The following is a 16,435-nucleotide window of genomic DNA, read 5'->3' as shown; positions in this document are numbered from 1 at the left end:
ATTTAAACTACATCAACTTTCCCAAGAATCACTATCCCCCTTTTGCAGATAAAGCTCTGAATGATTCATTAACTTGCTGAGAGTTGTAAAGGTAGTAAATGGCAGTGAAAAAGTGAAAACGTTAGTCGCTTAGTCATGTCCGACTCTTTGCAACCCCATTTGCGACCCCATGAACTGTAGCCCACCAGGCTCCTCCGTCCATGGAATTCTCCAGGCAAGAATACTGGAGTGGGTTGCCATTCCCTTCTCTAGGGGATTAAATGACTGAGCTGGATTCAAATCTCTTCAGATAAGCCAGATTTGTGTGATTCCAAAGCCTACTGCATGCCCTTTCCAAAATGCCAACCTACCTTTAGGCTTCTGCAGCGGCTGCCACCCCAGAAGACATCCGCCAGCCCTGACTCACAGGCAAATCTCTGTGTGTTCCCAGGGAAAAGAACTGCTGGTCAAGTGTCACTTGTCTTAATCCATAACCCAACCACTCATGAATGATGGACATAAACCACATGCTATAAACAAAATAGTGAATGTCAATGTTTATGAGTGGGACTGTGATGTAGCAGAAAGAACCCTTGAAAGAAAGCTAGAAGAATGGGGCTATAAATCTGGCACTGTCCCTGGGGAGTTTAATGCTGGGGAAGTCTTGTCACTCCCATTTCCTCATCTATAAATAAAGGGAGGATGTCAGATTCAGCTTTCAGCAAGGGTCCACCAGCATTCTCCTTTGTATAGGGTTGCCTCAGGCATTACAGAGATTTAGCATCCTGACTCTAGGCACTAAAAGTCCATAAATCCTTCCAGTCCTTTGAACAACCCTATTTCCAAATGCCCCTATGCCCTGCTTAGCCGAATGGTTGAGAATCACTGGTGAAGGATCTCAGATTCTAGGAAACTCCATGGCTCTATAGGCCCAACACTGTCAGAACAAGGATGTGGCAGGGAAGTGTGGCTACAGGAGGAAATCCCAGGCCAACTCTACCATCATAGGGTACATTCAAGATCATATTCTTAAAGAGAAATCACAATGTGGGCATCTTTAATAGACTTCTTGGAATACTGCTAAAGAAAGAAGTTTTTAAATTGAATTTACATAATGTTCACGCAAGAGAAGTCTACAGAGACACCTGCAAGCATCACCACTGTCTAGCAAGCACTAGGTTCAGGATGGCCATGTCCACCTGAACAGCCACCCAAGGGAGGGGCCTATAGGGCACATCTGTAAATCCATAATTAGCAATGAGAAGGGCTTCCAGCGGGAAACCAATCCACAGCCTGCTACACCCCTCCTGCTCCCTGTTACAAATGACCCCGCGAGCTCCAGACATACCTCCTGGAGCTCAGTTCCCAGCCTTCTCCCGTACAATGTCTACGTATCCAAACAACTCACTGTATTTTAAATCCTGGCTTTGGAGCCACTTTGTCCATAATGCCTCACCTCAAATGCTTTAACTCAAAACAGATCTCCCTTCACTCTAAATAAATGTCACATTTACATTCTGTAATATAATTTTTTGTTAAATTGTGTACTTGTCAGTACATAGGCACTCCACGTACATTATTAGTGTTGCCTTCCTAACTTAATTGCTAGGTCCTTAAATCAAAGGTTGGACAAGGAAATGGCAACCCACTCCAGTATTCTTGCCTAGAGAATCCCATGGACAGAAGAGCCTGGTGGGCTGCCGTCTATGGGGCCACACAGAGTCGGACACGAATAAAGTGACTTAGCAGCAGCAGCAAATCAAAGGTCATGTCTTATACTACTTCTGTATTCTCCAGTGTCCCAAACATTTCTGGGAACATGGTAATGGCTCAATAAATATGTGTTCTCAACAAAGGAAACTATAAGCAAGGTAAAAAGACAACCTTCAGAATGGGAGAAAATAATAGCAAATGAAGCAACTTATAAAGAATTAATCTCAAAAATATACAAGCAGCTCCTGCAGCTCAATTCCAGAAAAATAAGTGACCCAATCAAAAAATGGGCCAAAGAACTAAACAGACATTCCTCCAAAGAAGACATACCCATGGCTAACAGACACATGAAAAGATGCTCAACATCACTCATCATCAGAGAAATGCAAATCAAAACCACAATGAGGTATCATCTCATGCCAGTCAGAATGGCTGCAATCCAAAAGCCTATAAGCAATAAATGCTGGAAAGGGTGCGGAGAAAAGGGAACCCTCTTACACTGTTTGTGGGAATGCAAACTAGTACAGCACTATAGAGAACAGTGTGGAGATTCCTTAAAAAGCTGGAAATAGAACTGCCTTATGATCCAGCAATCCCACTGCTGGGCATACACACCAAGGAAACCAGAACTGAAAGAGACACGTGTACCCCAATGTTCATCGCAGCACTGTTTACAATAGCCAAGACATGGAAGCAACCTAGATGTCCATCAGCAGACAAAGGGAAAAGAAAGCTGTGGTACATTTACACAATGGAATGTTACTCAGCTATTAAAAAGAATGCATTTGAATCAGTTCTAATGAGGTGGATGAAACCGCAGCCTATTATACAGAGTGAAGTACGTCAGAAAGAAAAATACCAATACAATATATTAATGCATATATATGGAATTTATAAAGATGGTAACAATGACCCTATATGTGAGACAGCAAAAGAGACACAGATGTAAAGAACAGACTGTTGGACTCTGTGGGAGAAGGCGAGGGTGGGATGATTTGAGAGAATAGCATTGAAACATGTATGTTATCATATGTGAAACAGATCGCCAGACCAGGTTTTATGCATGAGGCAGGGTGCCCAGGGCTGGTGCACTGGGATGACCCTGAGAGATGGGATGGGGAGGGAGGTGGGAGGGAGGGTCAGGGGAGGGAACACATGTACACCCATGGCTGATTCACGTGAATGTATGGCAAAAACCACCAAAATATTGTAAAGTAATTAGCCTCCAATTAAAATAATAAAAATAAATAAATTTGAAATGACATAAATAGAACTTGGATAATACTTATGAAGTATAAAGATGAAGTCTGTATAAAGATGATTCTTTCCAATCAACCTGTGTTATATATCTTCAAGTAATTTTAATGTATAACGTAAATACATGATTGATCATGAAAAAAATTTTAAATGACTATATATTATGTGGTATTATCATCAAATATATATTAAAATGCAGACAAATCAAAACACATGTTTAAATACAAAAATAAATAAATAAATAATACATGTTCTGTCTTTAATTTTTCACAGTAATTCCCAAAATACCAGTTCAGTTCAGTTCAGTTCAGTCCAGTCGCTCAGTTGTGTACGACTCTTTGCAACCCCATGAATCGCAGTACGCCAGGCTTTGCTGTCCATTACCAACTCCAGGAGTTCACCCAGACTCATGTCCATCGAGTCAGTGATGCCATCCAGCCATCTCATCCTCTGTCATCCCCTTCTCCTCCTGCCCCCAATCCTTCCCAGCATGAGGTGGCCACAGTACTGGAGTTTCAGCTTTTTAGCATCCTTCCTTCCAAAGAAATCCCAGGTCTGATCTCCTTCAGAACGGACTGGTTGGATCTCCTTGCAGTTCAAGGGACTCTCAAGAGTCTTCTCCAACACCACAGTTCAAAAGCATCAATTCTTCGGCACTCAGCCGTATTCACAGTCCAACTCTGACATCCATACATGACCACTGGAAAAACCATAGCCTTGACTACAAGGACCTTTGTTGGCAAAGTAATGTGTCTGCTTTTGAATATGCTATCTAGGTTGGTCATAACTTTCCTTCCAAGGAGTAAGCGTCTTTTAATTTCATGGCTGCAGTCACCATCTGCAGTGATTTTGGAGCCCAGAAAAATTAAGTCTGACACTGTTTCCACTGTTTCCCCATCTATTTCCCATGAAGTGATGGGACCAGATGCCATGATCTTCTTTTTCTGAATGTTGAGCTTTAAGCCAACTTTTTCACTCTCCACTTTCACTTTCATCAAGAGGCTTTTTAGTTCCTCTTCACTTTCTGCCATAAGGGTGGTGTCATCTGCATATCTGAGGTTATTGATATTTCTCCTGGCAATCTTGATTCCAGCTTGTGTTTCTTCCAGTCCAGCGTTTCTCATGATGTACTGTGCATATAAGTTAAATAAGCAGGGTGACAATATACATCCTTGAAGTTCTCCTTTTCCTATTTGGAACCAGTCTGTTGTTCCATGTCCAGTTCTAACTGTTGCTTCCTGACCTGCATATAGGTTTCTCAAGAGGCAGATCAGGTGGTCTGGTATTCCCATCTCTTGAAGAATTTTCCACAGTTTATTGTGATCCACACAGTCAAAGGCTTTGGCATAGTCAATAAAGCAGAAATAGATGTTTTTCTGGAACTCTCTTGCTTTTTCCATGATCCAGCGGATGCTGGCAATTTGATCTCTGGTTCCTCTGCCTTTTCTAAAACCAGCTTGAACATCAGGAAGTTCACAGTTCACATATTGCTGAAGCCTGGCTTGGAGAATTTTGAGCATTACTTTACTAGCATGGGAGATGAGTGCAATTGTGCAGTAGTTTGAGCATTCTTTGGCATTGCCTTTCTTTGAGATTAGAATGAGTAGGTTGGCCAATTTTCATCCTGCAGGCTAATAAAATATCTTATTTATTCAGCATCTTTTCCTAATTAGTTTTCAAAGTACTTTTCAGATGACATAATTAACTCTTGCATACCTTATATGTACTGAAAGAATAAATAAAAACACTAAAGTGTACAGGACAAAGGCAAAGAGAATTAAAATTTCATACTCTGTGATGAGGGTATACCAAGAGCTGGCAGACAGGATGATTATTCCCAGTTCTACTGCATCCTGTGGAAAAATTAAAAATGTTTCCACCTTGCTTCAAGGTTTCCAAGGCCCTGAACAAGATCCACTCTGGAAACCTGGTCATCATGTTTAGGTGCCATCATTAATCTAAGGTGAATTAACACTAAATTTGCATTATGAGCTTAGAGTCTAGTGATCATCCAATTCTATCCACATCCTTTTGCCCCCAACTCTCCACGTAGGTCTTGTCAACAACCTCAATTTCTCTCTGTTTTACTACATACTAACGTCGTTAGTTCTTCTGTATATTCTTGTCAATTCTTCTTAATCTCTTTTGCTTCTGTTAGGTTCTTACTGTTTCTGTCCTTTATTGTGTCCATCTTTGCATGAAATATTCCCTTGATATCTCCAATTTTCTTGATGAGATCTCTAGTCTTTCCCAATCTACTGTTTTCCTCTATTTCATGGCATTGTTCATTTATTCTTAAATGGGCTTCTTATCTCTCCTTGCTATTCTCTGCATTCAGTTGGGTGTATCTTTCCCTCTCTCCCTTGCCTTTCACTTCTCTTCTTTTTTCAGCTATTTGTAAAGCCTCATAAGACAACCACTTTGCCTTCTTGCATTTTTTTCCCTTGGGATGGTTTTGGTCACTGCCTATTGTATAATGTTATGAACCTCCACATAGTTTTTCAGGCACTCTGTCTACCAGATCTAATTTCTTAAATATATTCTTTACCTCCAGAGTATAATCATAAGGGATTTGACTTAGGTCATATCTGACTGGCCTAGTGGTTTTTCCCTACTTTCTTTAATTTGACCCTGAACTTTGAAATAAGGAGCTCATGATCTGAGCTACAGTCAGCTCTGGGTCTTATTTTTGCTGACTGTATAGAGCTTCTCCAACTTCAGCTACAAAAAATATAAAAAACATAATCAGTCTGATTTTGGTATTGACCATCTGGTGATGTCCATGTGTAGAGTCTTCTCTTGTGTTGCTGGAAGAGGGTGTTTGCTATGACCAGTGCGTTCTCTTGACAAAACTCTGTCAGCCTTTGCTCTACTTCATCTTGTACTCCAAGGCCAAACTTGCCTGTTACTCCAGGTGTCTCTTGACTTGTCTCTTGACTACTTTTGCATTCCAATCCCCTAGGATGAAAAGGGTATTCTTTATTTGGTGTTAGTTCTAGAAGGTCTTGTAGGTCTGTACAGATGTTCAAAAAAGGTGTTAATGACATAGATGATGATGGTGTGGTCACTCACCTAGAGCCAGACATCCTAGAGTGTGAAGTTAAATGAGCCTTAGTACAAACAAAGTTAGAGGAGGTGATGGAATTCCAGCTGAGCTATTTCAAATCCTGAAAGATGATGCCGTCTAAGTGCTGCACTGAATATCTTAGCATATTTGGAAAACTCAGCAGTGGCCACAGGACTGGAAAAGGTCAGTTTTCATTCCAATCCCAAAGAAGAGCAATGCCAAGGAATGTTCAAACTACCACAATTGTACTCATTTCACACGCTAGCCAGGTAATGCTCAAAATCCTTCAAGCTAGGCTTCAGCACTATGTGAACTGAGAATTTCCAGATATAAAAGCTAGATTTAGAAAAGGCAGAGGAACCAGAGCTCAAATTGCCAACATTCATTCGATCATAGAAAAAGCACAGGATTCCAGAAAAATATCTACTTCTGTATCACTGACTACGCTAAAGCCTTTGACTGTATGGATCACAACAAACTGTGGAAAATTCTCAAAGAGATGGAAATACTAGCGTACCTTACCTCTTTCCTGAGAAACCTGCATGCAGGTCAAGAAGCAAGAGTTAGAAACGGACATGGAGCAAACTGGTTCCAACTGGGGAAGGAATACGTCAAGACTGTATACTGTCACCTTTCTAATTTAACTTCTATGCAGAGTACATCATATGAAATGTCAGGCTAGACTAATCACAAGCTGGAATCAAGGTTGCTGGGAGAAATATCAACAACTTCAGATATGCAGATAATACCAGTCTAACAGCAGAAAGTGAAGATGAACTAAAGAGCCTCTTGAGGAGGATGAAAGAGAAGAACAAAAAAACTGGCTTAAAACTCAAATTCAAAAAACTAAGATCACAGCATCCAGTCTCATCACTTCATGGCAAATAGGTGGTAGAAAGTGAAAAGAGTGACAGATTTTCTTTTCTTCGGCTCCAAAATCACGAGGGACAGTGATTGCAGTCATGAAATGAAAAGACACTCCTCAGAAGGAAAGCTATGACAAACCTAGATAGCATATTCAAAAGCAGAGACATCACTTTGCCAACAAAGATCCATATAGTCAAAACTATAGTTATTCCAGTAGGCATGTATGGATATGAGAGTTAGACCAAAAAGAAGGCTGAGCACCAAAGAATTGATCCTTTCAAATTGCGGTGCTGGAGAAGACTCTTAAGGGTCCCTTGGATGGCAAGGAAATCAAACCTGAATATTCACTGGAAGGACTGATGCCGAAGCTGAAGCTCCAATACATTGGCCACCTGATGCAAAGAGCTGACTCACCCTGATAGCCGGGAAAGATTGAAGGCAAGAGGAGAAGGGGATGACAGAGGATGAGATGGCTGGATGCATCACCGACCAACTGACATGAGTTTAAGCAAACTCTGGGAAATAGTAAAGGACAGTGAAGCCTCGCATACTGCAGTCCATGGGGTCGCGAAAAGCCAGACATGACTTAGTGACTGAACAAAAACAACAATATCATTAGTAACATATCAGTATTGAATGTTTATTCTATGACAAACAAAGATTGTTCTGGACATGTCCCTATTGGAAATATTGTGCTGCATTGACTGCTGATAAAAAGACATCCTTCCTCTTTATTCTGCTGCTCTTTCTTTAGTCTTTGACTTGTTCGGTATAAAACTGGTGTCTTTTCTGTCATCACCATCTTGGCAGGGATCCTGGTATCTTCTCCCTTTATGGGAAGAAACCATTATAGAGAGTTTGTCTTCAGGAATCTTTTCACAATTTCTCATTCACTTATGCTTTTCCAGGCTCTTCTTTACTTTGCTTTATCAAATTGAGGTTTCTCCCGGGTAACAATAACATAGCTTGAAGATGTCCAAAGAAGCCACTGACAGGGTGAAGTGGGATCATATGCCATCATCCTGACCAAGGACAAAGCTGAATGACAGCAATCATAACTGGAAGTCTAACTGAGGACTCATCAGCCATCCTCAAACTTGAGATGATGTATTTTCTGCATCACAGTAGCACCTTCTAGTTTAATGAGCAGGAGAAGAAAACTTTGTAAGACTCTGTTTTGTAATGATCTCACTCTACTTTTTTGACATGACCACTCAAAGATTAAAAAAAAAAAAAGGTGGATATAATGTGATGCTTTGATAAAGGATATTTTTAAGAAAAAAAATGAGTTTTTCTATGCACCAATGACTTTATCATATGTCTAATACATTAACAAGTGTTAGTCACTCATTTGTTTTCGACTCTTTGTGAGCCCATGGACTGTAGCCTGCCAGATCCCTCTATCCATAGGATTCTCCAGATAAGAATACTGGAGTTGGTTGTCATTCCCTTCTCCAGGAGATCGTCCTAACCCAGGGATTGAACCTGGGTCTCCAGCATTGCAGGCGGATTCTTTACCATCTGAGCCACCAGGGAAGCCCTATACTAAAGGATACCTCTCTTAAGGTTTTTAATTATATATTACTTTAAATGTTTTATTTTGTAAACAACTGAAGATATAATCAAGGAGTTATTACAGCAAATGTCTAGCATAGCAGGCTGTCCACCATAGACCAATACATCAAAGCACCTGTTCAATTTGCAAGCCCTTTTGGTTCTAATGCTGACTGAGGGATTTATGGGGTACTTTCTACCACTGGTGCCGAATCTCCATGAAGTGAGCATTTTCCTTAGGATACATGGGGGATAGACTTGTTTATATTTAAACAAATTCACAATCTAAGAAGTCTATTTCATTGGGATTATAATGACATTCTTCTAAAGAAAACTGACTGAAGTCTAGTCAATAACAAAAGATGCAAGCCCTAATCAGAGCAGTAAACACATCTGGAAGTTTTAAGGACTCTGTAGAAGAAATTATCTACTGATTTGGGAACAGAGTATTTGAAGGTGAGAGGCTAATTAAAAACACACAGCCAAACAATTTGACGAAATCATCGCCTTCCTATGAATCATTACTCAGTGAAATGGGGACCTGACCCAAGGGTTCATTCGCCTATATTAAAAGGTAGTAAGAAACACCCAAAAGGAAGTTGAGACTAAGCAATGACCCTCTCTGTCATCCTTCTTTTAAGAGTCTGGTACTCTTCATGGAAATTTGTTTCGCTCAAAATAAAAACAACAACAAAAGAAAAGAAACTACTTCAGGAAGACCTCCCGCATTAGACTGTGAGGAGCTGGTATTGTTTAGAAATGGGAGCTGGAAGCATGGTTGTGATTACATTTTTATCTGTTTTACATAATTGATTTTTAAAAATTGACGGTAAGGAAAGAGAATCATTAAACAGTATTTCTTGATGCTTATATCCAAAATTGTTGCACACTGTTAAATAAATGATATAAATTATAGCTCAACTGTCCAAGGTAGCCCACATTAAGTCAAATAACACTCTTTCCACATGGCTGTGTCTACAGCATTCAGTGGAGTGAAACAATAAAAAAAATGAATCACATTTATTTTGTGTTCTTGAGAATCCCACAGCCTAGAAAGGAAGACAGATATGTAAAGAGTAGACCACGAGACTGAAAATGAGTGAAATAGGTGTTCCTACAGATGTTCAAGCAAAGCCCAAAAAGATCTGAGAGAGAAATTCAATAATTTAATGGATACAAATATAGCTCTGCAAAAAATCCTAGGAGATCATCTTGATAATTCCTCTCTTTTTGCTGTTTATTTGTTATTAACTTGTGAGAAATATGAAGCTCAAGAAAGTTAACTAGTCTGCAAAAATTACAAAGCCTATTGGAAGCAGAGGTGAGGAGACCCAGGTTTCCTGACACCTACTTTATGTCACATTATATCATCCTAACTGACAGGTTTCTAATATCAAAGCAGAACTTTGGTTTAGAAATTATATATTCAAGTATTTCAATAGATCTGATATATTTGAGGGAGGAGGGTGAATAAGAGGTAGGGAGTAGTGAAATAGATTAAAAAATTTTTTTATTGATGTATAGCTGATTTACAATATTGTGTGTGTTTCAAGCGTACAGCAAAGTGGTTCAGATATATATATACATATATATATGTATATATATATCTTTTTCAGCTTCTTTTCCCACATAGGTCAATACAATGAAATAGATTTTTGAACTTTAAAAAATGCACTTTATCATTGACTATTTCCTCCCTTTAAATGAGGAAAGAATAAAGCAAGGAAGAAAATGTAATATGAATGGAGACCTTAATGCAAGGGGGATGGGTGAGGACTATTACTGCAAATAGACACACACACACACACACACACACACACGAAGGGGACAGCATGGACAATTGCATCTAAGAGCACAAGACTCGCACTGGCCCCTTGTCTTGACTGAAGTTTGTGCACAAGTAGGATCCTCTGACTCCAGTGTTCTTGCCTGGAGAATCCCAGGGATGGGAGCCTGGTGGGCTGCCGTCTATGGGGTTGCATAGAGTTGGACACAACTGAAGCGACTTAGCAGCAGCAGCAGCAGGATCTTCTGATAGGCCCAGAAGTCAGTCTTTATCATAGGTTAGTTTTCTCTCTTTACCAAGAAGAAACGGTCATTTCTTTCACATCCAGACTTGCTGATATAAACAACACGGTCATCATCATCAAGCATAAACACTTTCTGCAGGAAGACAGAAGAGTCTCGGCTGGAGCAGATTCTCAGCCGGTGGCAGAGGAAACTCATAATTTAGTCGGGAAGCCTCAGCCGGATACACAAAAGAGAAATCAATCATAACAGATAGGTGTCTAATACCAAGTCCAGGTCGTAAATGCTACATGTGGAAACACCTCTGTCCTGGCACAAAATACTCACAGAGGAGAAAATACTCACTGGCAGTAGGCACAAAATATTCACAGAGGAGAAAATTCATTCTCAGTGGAGTTAATTTGCATGTTGGTAGTAAAGTTCAGACTCAAACTGGGCTCAGATGGGTCCCAAAGCTGTTGCCTTTGCACCACGCCCTCTCCCCTGTATGCACCAGCTTTGCTTCCTCCCTCCAAGGTGAGGACTTGGTAAGTGAGGAGTATCAGGGAGCTCCCTGAGTACTGAGATATAACTGCTCAAGACTTCCCTATGGCATCAGCAAGCATTTATCTCCAGAGGAAGACAAGGTTGTTGACTCAGTTCATGTCCTATATGTACATCTTCAACCCCATTTGCCTGAGGAAGTGTCTCTGTCTGATGTACTTTCACTTCATTTAGGGCCAGATAGTATAGTGTCTAGGACTTGGACAGAACAAGACTTCAATAAATGCTGACTGCAAGTACCAACTCACACTTGTGAAAAGAATATCTCACAACGTCATCTCTACCTGTCTGTAACGCGCAGCTGCAATTTGCTCATTTTCAGAATATTCTACATCTGCTATTCAGGGCTTGGTATTCCTTGATAGTAAGAAATGAGAGAGCTGTCTTCACTGCATGTAGAATTCTATTCACCTACACAGTATTATATTTTCCACAGACTCATTGGGAGTTCAGGCATGAAATAAAGTCTTGAAACCATTATATCATAATGTTTTGACTGTGGATGATTAATAATCTGAGAAGAAATGAGTTGTTTACAGGTTTGAAATTAGTGAACAGTGTAATGAAATGGCTAAAAGAGCTCATGAATATTAAGCTGACTTAATTGGAAGGACTGGTGCTATGGCTGAAACTCCAATACTTTGGCCACCTCATGCGAAGAGTTGACTCATTGGAAAAGACTCTGATGCGGGGAGGGATTAGGGGCAGGAGGAGAAGGGGACGACAGAGGATGAGATGGCTGGATGGCATTACCGACTTGATGGACATGAGTTTGGGTAAACTCCGGGAGTTGGTGATGGACAGGGAGGCCTGGCGTGCTGCGATTCATGGCGTCGCAAAGAGTCGGATACAACTGAGCAACTGAACTGAACTGAAATGAATAGATGTAGAACGTCCAGGACTCAGCATTTCACATCTATGTTTTGGATGATATACCTTAGGAAAGATGGTGAGAATGTGGACTCAAGGACATATTGGTCAGGGCAGAAATGTGTGGCACTCCACAGTGGGTGAGGAACAACTCCGAGAACAGGCAAAAAAGAATTCAGGAAGAAGGAGCAGGCTATTTGTTCTCCATACAGCACTTAAAGGGATGGGAGATTAGATTCACTGTATGTGGTTCCAGCGGAGAAGGCAATGGCACCCCACTCCAGTACTCTTGCCTGGAAAATCCCATGGGCGGAGGAGCTTGGTAGGCTGCAGTCCATGGGGTCGCTAGGAGTCGGACACAACTGAGCGACTCCACTTTCATCACTTTCATGCATTGGAGAAGGAAATGGCAACCCATTCCAGTGTTCTTGCCTGGAGAATCCCAGGGATGGGAGAGCCTGGTGGGCTGCCATCTCTGGGGTCGCACAGAGCCGGACACGACTGAAGCGACTTAGCAGCAGCAGCATGTGGTTCCAGTTTAGGCCAGTAAGCAGAAGAAAATGTTGATTCAGTACAGGCAGAACTTTCTAGTCATGAATCTCTCCTAGAAAAGACTGGCTAGTGAGGAAGCAAGATTTTCATCTGATTATTTCCAAGAAGAGCTCAGCTGGTCCACTAATAGGGATGGCTCTGAAGTGGTGGTTCTTGCCCCTGGTAGGGAGTTATCTCTAAGTCAGTGGTCACACTAATCAACCATGTTATTGAGTATATTCTTTACTTATACTGTCCCAAGTTTTAAAAAATATCACTTTACCAAAAAGACATCCTGTATTGCCTTGTTTACCCAGCTAGCAAAGGTATGACTCTATCCTTAGAACACTTTGATTCTTATCAACTCAAGATTCAGAAAATGATTAGGTGATTTGAATACTCATATTATTTAAGTCACTACCACAGTTTATAGGGTTTTCTTTTTCAAAAAGAAAAAGAGGTGATTTGTATGGACGTATGTGAACACACACACAAAATAGAAATTATTTTCATTATTGACACACTTTTTAAAAATATATTCTCTGAAAGTAAACCAAAACTCTGGAATTGTGCAGTTTACCAGTGGAATGACCAGAAGCATAAGGTTAGTAGATTTAAAAAATACAACCCATGCCTTTTTTCTAAGCGAACCATTATGCTGTGCCTTATTCTTAGTGTATCACTCAGATCTATCTTTATATTAACAACGCTTACTCGCAGATAGCCCAAAAGGTTTGCCAAGTTGGACCAACTTTAAGATTTGTTTCCATGTTGGGGTGCTTCATGTGCTTGGCAGAAGCAGACTGCAATGAGGGTTCATTTATTACATTATGCTATAAACATGTCTTGAGCTAACAAGATACTCAATATGACAATTCCATAGGTTACTAAGCACTATAAACATCTGTTAACACAGGCACCAGAGATAGCACAGAGAAGGCATCTAATAATAGAATCCATTTAAAAAGTTTATGATGTGGAGTCTGCTGTTTAAAAACTAACAATCAAAAGCATAGCCCCAAACTCTGCCTAGAACAAATATTTGGCAGGCAAAGTTATGCTCAGTTTGAAAAAAGAAATGCACTGGTGTCGTCACTTTGTCAATGCATTTATAGATTTTCATTTCACACCTCTGCCCATGAAGTGCTGGTTTTCCATGCTATTCAGGAGATTTAAACTAAAATTTCACTGTGATATATTTACTCCAAAAGAAAAACTGAATGTTGACTCACCAACTTTCCTTAGACTCATGTAAAGCAAGAAGATTACAAGAGGGAGGAAGAAGATGAGAGATGGGACATACTTAAGCCACAAACAAAGTTTTTCAATGGTCTCTGGCTTAAAACACATCCTTCCAGCTCCATCTAAAGTCCATCTGAAGGGAAACCATCAATGACCCAGACTCCCTGAAATCTAATCTGGCAACACTGATCTTTGCTTTTCTCAGAAGCAAACAATCCTCAGTCACAGAAAAGATGGAACCAACAACTCTCGTCCACTAAATTTTATTTCGTTTCTATCCAGCATTTTAATTTCTAGAAATGTTTCAATACTAGTTACCTGCAAAGTCTATATACCCTGGAATCCCCAGAGGAGAGGACTTCCAAGATGACAACAACTGCTCAGGGCACAGAACTGCCACGGTGAGGAAAGGTGAGTGCCTTCCCAGGCACACACACCACGGAGTCTAAACTCCGCAGAGACTGACTACAGCACCCTGGGAATCTCAAATCCACCGATCCAAACTGCGTCCGCGTCTCCGGGCTTCTGGACCCACACAATCACACATCTCCTAGACCCTCAGTCCTCCTGTGCAGGTCTCCTGAGAGCTCCAGAAACCTCTACCACCAGCCCTTGGATGGCTAAGGGATTAGTATTTTAAAGTCTGTGGTACTTAAATCCCGTTCAGCAACTCCTGCGACTTCCCAACCCTCTGGCTTCCCGTTACCTTTCCCTGTCCCTTCCAAGGTCTTCTGGCGGCACAAACAGAGGGGCAGCACCTCTCCGGCCTCCTCCCCCCAACTCCCCCGCACACCCTACTGGCTCAGGCTCCGACACGCCCCCCACCCCCAGGAGCACACATGGGCGCACACACACAGCGCGCACGTACACCCATTCAGCACTCAGACCCCGCAACCGGCCACCGACTCCCGCAGCGCGGCCCCAACAGGCGTACCCTCCTGCTCCGGGTTATATACAAAGCACTCACCCCCAAATAGAGTTCCCTGTGCACCCGCAAGTCGGTGACCCTGCTCAGCACCCTCCCACTGAGCACCGCCAGACTCTTCACCCCAGATCCGACACTATCCCACTCACCCGCGGCTCTCTTGCCTCGAGCAGTTCTGTCAAAACTTTGAGCCTGGTCGATTTCATAACCACAAGTGTGTCCAGGACTGGAGGAGCTCGGCTCGCCACGATCTCCACCCACCTCAGCTCATGCGGACTGCTGGCCGTGACTCTAGCCCCAGCTCCGTCGGTGCCAATGTCCCGGCTGCAGCCTGCACAAACGCACAAAGGGTGGTGCGCTTTGGGGAAGAGCGCGAGGGGTAGAGGCGCACAGCCGGACCACCTCCTCTCTTTTGCCCTCTCCCTGCGCAGCCTGGGACCTCTCCTCGCTCAGCAGCTGAGTCTCTGCAGTTCCTGCCCCAGCCTCGCTGACTGATGGTGTCAAACAGAAACGCTCGCAAAACTTCTAAGACTTGAACAAAACTGGATTCGAAGGAAGCCCCTCCAGGCACCGCAAACACGGGTGGGTGCAGGCGCCAGCGTGGGGCGGTTCGCCTGTCACCCCTAACTCCATCATGCCCCCCACTAACTTACACACACACACATACACACGTCCAGAGCGTGGATCGGGTTACAACTACCCACCAGCTGAAAACAACTTCTTGGCGAGGAGGAGGGGCGCACCGCCAACCCCCAAGTCACCAGGACAAAAATTATCAGTGTAAATACGTAAGACAGATTCCCCAGTTTTCATAAACAACTGGCGTCCCAGGCTCCACTCCCAGGCCCCCCGACACAACAGTGGAAAAGTAACAGCCCGATTCCGGACCTCCCTTCCAGTACCTGCGAGCCGAGCCTCGGGAGAGAGAGCGCGGTTCGCGTCCGCGCTGGGGCCCAGGGCGCGGGGCCCTGCGGCCCCCTGGGTCCCCGCCGCCGCCTCGGCTCAGCAGCCGCCGCCGCCGCCGCCGCCGCTGCAGCAGTCTCCGCTGCCGCCGCCGCCGCCGCTGCTCCCCAGACCGCCTCCTCTTCCCATGGCTGCGCCCTGCTCCGCGGCTCGCAAGCTGTCAGGCTCGGGGAGGGGGGAGGGGGCGGGGTGAGCCGGGAAGGGAGGCTGGGAGGGGAGGGGTGGGAACCGGCGGCGGCCGTTCACCAGGGGTCAAGCCGGGCCCGGCCAGCCGCCCCCGGGAGCCTGGCGGCCGCAACGAGGGGGAGCGGGAGTTGAGGGCGGCTGGTTCGAGACCCGCTGCGGAGGCGCCGAGCGCCGTCCCGGCCGAGCCTTCGGCGGAGCTGGGATGAAGCGTTCCCCGGCGAGGAGTTCGGAGTTGGTGCGTGTCACTCTCATCTGGGCTGCGCGGCTCCTCCTAGAGGAAAATATTGGTAGTTGCAAGGCACTTCCTTCCTCTCCGCCCACCCCTGTTCCCAAAAAGGAGGCAGGACCTAAAAGAGCCTAAGTGCAGTCAACAAATTCAGAGGAACGCTTAGCTCTCTGCTGGAAAGGGGGAGAAAACGGACAAGACCACTTGAAAAGCGTAATTAGCAAACCCAACACTGCCTCTTTCCACCTGCAATCAATTTCCAAACACCTACTTGCTGGGGCATGGTGAAAAGATAGTTAAAAGTAGGAAGAACCTCATTTTAGAGGTTAGAAAACAGAGGCAGGAGAGATGAAGTAATTTACCAAGGACACAAGGCATGTTAGAATAGGAGTATGTCCAGACCCTGGAGCACAGGGAGGCGGGTATTCAGACACAGGCCTCAGCCCCCGGATTATCCTTGTGTGCAACCTAGGGAAGGTGGCTT

General features: G+C 43.4%; 1 protein-coding gene across 5 annotated transcripts in view; it reads right to left on the bottom strand.

The window, feature by feature from the left end:
- Positions 1 to 15,985, bottom strand: part of GHR (growth hormone receptor) — a 313,209-nt gene extending 297,224 nt beyond the window's left edge. For 2 of the 5 annotated variants that reach the window (XM_086361582.1, XM_086361589.1), the window contains exons 1-2: positions 15,479 to 15,985; positions 14,726 to 14,907 (exon numbers count right to left, since the gene is read on the bottom strand). The gene's annotated coding sequence lies outside the window, so the exon portion shown is untranslated. Of the gene's footprint in view, positions 1 to 14,618; positions 14,908 to 15,478 lie in introns of all 5 variants that reach the window. The other 3 variants (XM_086361581.1, XM_086361588.1, XM_086361584.1) reach the window with 2 other exon arrangements.
- Between the last annotated feature and the right edge of the window lie 450 nt (positions 15,986 to 16,435).

The sequence above is a fragment of the Bos grunniens genome, chromosome 20 (genome assembly GCF_055505025.1).
Source record: "Bos grunniens cultivar Pamir isolate PY7600 chromosome 20, Bosgru_T2T1.0, whole genome shotgun sequence".
In the NCBI taxonomy this organism is placed as follows: domain Eukaryota; kingdom Metazoa; phylum Chordata; class Mammalia; order Artiodactyla; family Bovidae; genus Bos; species Bos grunniens.
Note: the sequence above shows the minus strand (reverse complement) of the source record. Positions and strands in the feature narration are given on the sequence as shown.